Source organism: Galeopterus variegatus, unplaced genomic scaffold (assembly GCF_000696425.1).
Source record: "Galeopterus variegatus unplaced genomic scaffold, G_variegatus-3.0.2 Scaffold2436, whole genome shotgun sequence".
Taxonomy (NCBI): domain Eukaryota; kingdom Metazoa; phylum Chordata; class Mammalia; order Dermoptera; family Cynocephalidae; genus Galeopterus; species Galeopterus variegatus.
The window spans coordinates 226,714-233,258 of NW_007728547.1; the positions used below are offsets into that span (position 1 = coordinate 226,714).

The window sequence follows — 6,545 nt, forward strand, 5'->3', positions numbered from 1 at the left end:
GATAATGACAGTTGATCTGCGATTGTTGTGTTGTGCACTCCCTGACAGGGGGCAGAGTAGGAAGCTGGGAAGGTGCTTCGAGAATGCTTTCAATGGCAGTAAGGAGGGGCTACGCACAGTCACTAGAGTGAGCATCCCAGGGCCCCTCCTCCTCCACCTCAGCCTTCCCTCACTCATGTCTATGGTATTGAAGACCCATTCCATGAACTTCAGCTTGTCAGAAGTGTTCTGGGACTTCTGTAGCCTCAGGTTGTCTTCTCACAAGTACTGAACTTCTGCCTGAATATGGGCTTTGTCCTCCTTTTCCTTCTTCACATCTCCCCGAAGCATCTTCAGCGTACCTTCCAGCGGCTCCACTTGAGAAGCCGGTGTGGGAGAGGAATCTTTACTGCTGCTGTAAGACTTCATCTGGGAAGAACCTGGTCCTCAAGGTGATCACATTCAGTGCGGCACTCAAGGGGTGATGGTTTTCATCACTAGTAGTAAAAAACGAGGCTCTCTGGACCTCATATGCTTTGACAGCATCTGCCAAGTTGGACCGATCCAAATCTGAGCAGCATCAGGCAGGGGCATCAGGCCAGAGTCAGTCATGGGCTGCCTTTGGGTCTCCTGGATGTTGGTGAGGGAGCTATCCAGGGCCGAGAACTCTCCATGCAACGACTTCATTCCTAAGGTGTAAGAAGGCCTCCACCACGGGAGAGACTTGGGAAGTGAAGGCATATGCTACTGAAGAGGATGTCGTTGGGCATAGCTTGGTCCAGAAGGGAAGGCCTGAGGTGAAAGGTGCTCCCTGCGGCCACTGTGAATGCTCTTGGCAGACGGTGTTCTGTGCAAGGCCTGCCTTGAGGTGGGGCTGGTGGGGGAAGGTGACTGAGGAGAGGACAGCACATGGAAATTAAAATTCCTCTGTGATCTAGGAGTTGGCTTTCAAGGTCAAATTGTATTCTTTAGCTCCTCCTGGGTGGTGGACTTGAAGGTTGGCTTGTGGGATGCCTGGAGGTCCCAGGTTGAGGCATGCAGTCTGGCGTGGGCCATTTCATTGCCATCTGATGACGCTTTCTTGTGTTCATAAATCCCACGGTTGGCTTGTGGGATGCCTGGAGGTCCCAGGTTGAGGCATGCAGTCTGGCGTGGGCCATTTAATTGCCATCTGATGACGCTTTCTTGTGTTCATAAATCCCACGAAGTTTATGATTCCTTCAGGTTTTTCCCGCCCAATCAGGTACTTGCTAGCAGCTCCCTGGCGAGGGTAGAAAGGCCTTGTGTGGGAAGCAGCATCACTAATTCTGAAAGTGCTGTTCTCCTTTGTCAGAGCATTTGAGCCTGCCTGGCTCTTGCTGTGGATATCAAAGCTCAGGGAGGACTCTGCTTTCCAGTCCATGCTGTGGCTCTCCATCTCTAAAGTCTGGTCTGCCATGGAGATCACCTCGCTGGAGCTATGCCACAGGGGTGCCACCTTCTCCTTGCCTGGCCTGGAGCAAGGCCATGCCACAGCAGCCCTCAGGGAGACCATGCTGCTGTGGCTGGGGCCATAGGAGGTGGTGTTGATGCCACTGTCGGTGGAGGTGCCTTGCAGATAGTTATAGTGTTGAGTTTGGACTCTGTGTGGTCCCCATCATGCCACTTCTAGTCACTGTGGGCACTCAGTATGTTGCTGGAGAGGGCATTGCTACTGGAGTGGCTGGAGTGGCAGCTATCAGATTGCCCTTGTTTGTCTGGAGACAGATGAACCACTGGATCCTGCTGTATTAATCTCCCACTGGGGCTCTCTCAGAAAGTTGGCAGTACTTTTGACACTGCTGGGAGTTGGCTCCATCTGGTCTGCAATGCTATCTTCACTTCTTTGCCAGCTGGGTGTGGATTTTCCACTGCCACCAATATCTGGCTGGCAGTTCTGTCTGTCAGTGGAGGCTGCAGATCTGTGGCTCACTCCCAACCCTCCAGGCATGGATTTTTGTCTGTAAGTGCCCCTCCCAGAGCCAGTCTCACTGTATGAAGACAGGTTGCTAGGAAAGTCAAGACACTGGGATCTTGCTAAAGCCATGGATGATACTGTCACATAAATGTCTGAACTAGGAGACAGCCACCTGTTTAGTGGGCACCTGTCCTGGAGATGCTTCAAGAAATCTGGAGATACTTGGTGGCTCTTTATGGAGGAGGCATCTTCCCATCTCTTTCCCTCTGTTCAGCTGTGAGGTCATGAGACTTTGTACATGGGATGGGACTTGAGGTGAATGTGTCCCCTTGGTGGCATTCTTTGCTGCATGCTATTATTTCAGAAGGGAAACTTCATTGATTTTGTACTCCATCACTGGCATGTGGTAAGTTTTGGAGCAACTCCTCCATGGGGTGCTGTCTTCATGGGGCGATGTGATGACAACCTTCACAGTGATCGATGTTCTTAGGAGATCAATCAGCTGCTCATAGCTCAGCATGGCCACCACCACCTTGCAGATCTCCACCAGGCAGATAATATGCCTCGGCCCTGCCTGCCAGGCATAGCCATAAGGCTCCATGTCCACCAAGATGCCCTTGTAGTTGATATGGAAGCCAAGTTGTCCTAGCCCATTTCTTTGCAGAATCATCTCCACAATCCTTTGAAACAAACTGCATCCTCTTGAATAGGTACCAGTGGAGTCAGTTTTGGCATCAAGCTGTACATGATATTTCTCAAACTCTCTGAGCTGAACTCGTTCTTTCAACAGCTGAAGGAATTCCTCAAAGGCTGGGCTAGCTGATTCATTGTTGTACATCTCTTCGGTGCTGTGTCCAGCTTTGCAGTACATGATGCCTGCTTTCTGCTGATAATTCAGCTCTCGTTCATACATTTTCATGAGCTGCTCTGTGACTTTGGCAGTGCTGAAGGCCAACCACAGGCACTGGACATTGAGCCCAGGAGTCACATGCTCCAACACTTCTTTCAGAGGCAGCTCTCTGGCTGTCTAGTGCTTTCCTGGTGAGGGAATGGTATCTTCCAGGACTGGACCTCTCACGACCTCACTAGTTTTAAAAATTATTTGGTAATTGTATGGAGATTCATTTTCTTTCATTTCTTCTGGTTTTTCCCTTTGAATGCTCACAGCCACCAGACTGAGATTTTCATCAGCCCCCAAATAGTTCCAGTGTTCCTTCTGGTAGAAAAATCTCCTGTAATAGTATGCGCTGAGATCCACGTGTTCCATAATATATCTTTCACCCTGTCTAGGTGCAACACCAAGGTTTCCTTAGGCACTTCAAGTACTGCCACTCCTGCATTTGTACAATGGGAGCTAAGGGTAGACTCAGAGGAGGCACTTTCACATCCACTGAAGGAGCCAGAATTTTGACAGACTGATTTTCCTTTCACCTCCTCCACCTATCTCATTCTGAAAATACGGACAGCTCATTATAAGTTCATTGCTTTTATAGTCTCCCTGGTCCATGCTGGGGCTCCCTTTGGGATTCAGATCCTCCGTGCTGCCCACTGGGGAGCTACAACTGGCTGAATGGGACAAAGTCCAGAGATGAAGGATGCTGCGGCAGCTGCCGAAGATGCTGTGGTCGTGTTTCTCCTCTTACTAACATTGCGCCTGTTCATAATCCCCTGATTCAAATCAAATAGTATACTCTGGGCATCATGGTGGGCAAAGCAGTTTGGATGTGTCTTGGGCCTAACAAAGTCTTCTGACTGGTTATCTTCAAGATCCGATGATTTCCCAAGTTCCTCACCTTTGACACTGCATAATTTACAAAAGATTGACGAGTCTCCAGTTTCAGAGTTGGAACATCACTTGAGTGGTTTTTCCCTTTCCTTAGGGAGCCTGAGGTTCTTTGTCTGTGAGATGGGCCATCTATAACATCCAAAGGTAAACCAGAAACTTTATCCCCCCTGGCGATAAGGAAGTCACTCAGCTTGGTTGGAGGTGGACCTCGATCAGATTTGTCATCTTTGTAGCCCTTTATCCAATCAAAAAAGCTCTCTCCAGACGTTCCCTGATTATCAGTTGAAGGCATGCTACCACATTCCCCGTGCAGTGAAGGTCCTGTCTTATATGCGGGTGAGACACAGTCATCAAAGCTATCCACATCGAGTTCATGGTATCACTGTTGCTCCTTTGCCATATTCTGAGAAGATCTTCCCTAGGGGAGCTGGGATAGGCTTCAGGCACGAGAAATTTGGAGTCCATGTTATCCAGTGGCCTTGTCTTGTTTTTCGGTGCGGTCTGTATGCTTTTCAGCATGGCTGAGTCATTGGAATTGGGGCTAGCAGAACTTCCCTGACTCACAGGGNTTTCCCTTTCCTTAGGGAGCCTGAGGTTCTTTGTCTGTGAGATGGGCCATCTATAACATCCGAAGGTAAACCAGAAACTTTACCCCCACTGGCGATAAGGAAGTCACTCAGCTTGGTTGGAGGTGGACCTCGATCAGATTTGTCATCTTTGTAGCCCTTTATCCAATCAAAAAAGCTCTCTCCAGACGTTCCCTGATTATCAGTTGAAGGCATGCTACCACATTCCCCGTGCAGTGAAGGTCCTGTCTTATATGCGGGTGAGACACAGTCATCAAAGCTATCCACATCGAGTTCATGGTATCACTGTTGCTCCTTTGCCATATTCTGAGAAGAGCTTTCCTAGGGGAGCTGGGATAGGCTTCAGGCACGAGAAATTTGGAGTCCATGTTATCCAACGGCCTTGTCTTGTTTTTCAGTGTGGTCTGTAGGCTTTTCAGCATGGCTGAGTCATTGGAATTGGGGCTAGCAGAACTTCCCTGACTCACAGGGCTGCATTTGGAAGACATGCTTTCAAGGCAACTTGAAGTTTCTATTTTCTGGCTTGAATGGCTAGATTCTTGTATGTTTTCTTTTTGTAGGGGCCAACCTGCAATCCTTGCCCTCTCCCCCATCTTTGGGACTCTGGGGGTCAAGGTTATATGGTGAGAACCTTCACTTTGGGGAGGTGCTACAGGAGCCATACTGATGATCTTAAGCTGCCATTTTGGGGCCAGAAGCATCACATGCAGAAGTCATCAGTGTGGACTTCAGGGGTGCTGTCTGTGCAGACAACGGAGGCCCTGTCAGAGGCAACAGGTCTTTCTGTCTGTGACCATCTCAAGGTGATCATGATATAAAAGCAAGAAGACTTAAATCCCTGCAGAAAGGACCATCATATCTGTGATTTAAATGTGCACTTTCCTTTTGGAGAATGGCTTTAAGAAAATACAATGGTTACATGAGATCTTACTTTTTTTCATTTAAAAGGTTAAATGATGTCTTATTTTCAAGCCACTCAAAATCCAAAACTTCAAAACATTATAATCCACAATAGCTCCTTTGCTTCGCTTTAACAGATGGCTTTCTTTCAGAAAAAACTGAATGGAATTTATATTACTGGGACTCTGTGATTGTATTAATCCCCTGCTTTTTTATAATCTTGTGCCATAGCTATAGAAATTTAGACAAAAAGCATCCATACTAATAATGTATAACCATCAACCGACACACTCTAAATTATAAAGGGGATGACCTGTGCAGCAGGAAAATGATCCTAGATGGAAGACCTGTAAACCACCTGGTTGTGGTTACATGCCAGTGATTTTCTGGGACAGGCTGCAACTATCCAGAAAGTACCTGATTCCATTTCAAAGTTAGTAGTAAATCTTGCTTTTGAGTCCAACTTTTGGTAATCTCTGAAAACCTGAAAGTATAGTCCTTTTGAGTCTACCTTTGACAAAAATTTTGGAAATTAGGTTACAGTCAGTACCACAGGCGATTCAAATTTGAAAATTCACCCTTAGTTGAAGGTAAGAACATGTATTTTTGAGATGTCTTCGAAAGACAAGCAGCATGGTTCAGACGAGTCACAGCCCTGTGATTCTCCCAAAAAATATGGGAAAATACCGACTTGCCCTTTTCCCCCTCCTAATGAGTAGACTCTCTCTTCTTGAAGGCATGGAATGCCATAGTCCAGTTATTGGCTGCTTCCCTGAGAGCTTCAAGAAAAGAAATGCTCTGGGCTGGCCCGCAGTTCACTCGGGAGAGCGCGGCGCTGTGAGCACCGAGGCTGCGGGTTTGGATCCTATATAGGGATGGCAGGTGCTCTCACTGGCTGAGCATGACTCCTGGGACTGGGGCATCCACCACGCGCTCTCCCGCTCTCCTTTCATGCACTCGCTCAGTGCGCACCGGACTCGGACTCGCTGCTGCTCACGGAGCTGCAGGCGGTGGCACCACATTCCCCGTACGGTCCCATTCCTTCCTTTCCTAACCCCCAACCCTCAAGTCTCCTCAAATGTTTTAATCTCAGGAACACTTTATCCTTTTTTTTTAGATTAAAAATTAGTTTTAAATTGGCAAATAGAAATTGTATATATATGGTTACAGCATAATGTTTTGAAGAATGTACACATTGTGGAATGATGAAATCAAACTAATTAACATATCATTATAACCTCACATGCTGTAGTGGATTGATTTATGTGCCCCCAAAACTCCTTGAAGCTTGAATTGTGTCCCCCAATTTTTATATATTAGAAAACCGTGACTGTTACAAGGGTGGGAAATCCTATTA

At 47.4% G+C, this 6,545-nt stretch overlaps 1 pseudogene; it reads right to left on the reverse strand.

The window, feature by feature from the left end:
* Positions 1 to 5,099, reverse strand: part of LOC103597841 — an 80,335-nt pseudogene extending 75,236 nt beyond the window's left edge.
* Positions 5,100 to 6,545: the final 1,446 nt, after the last annotated feature.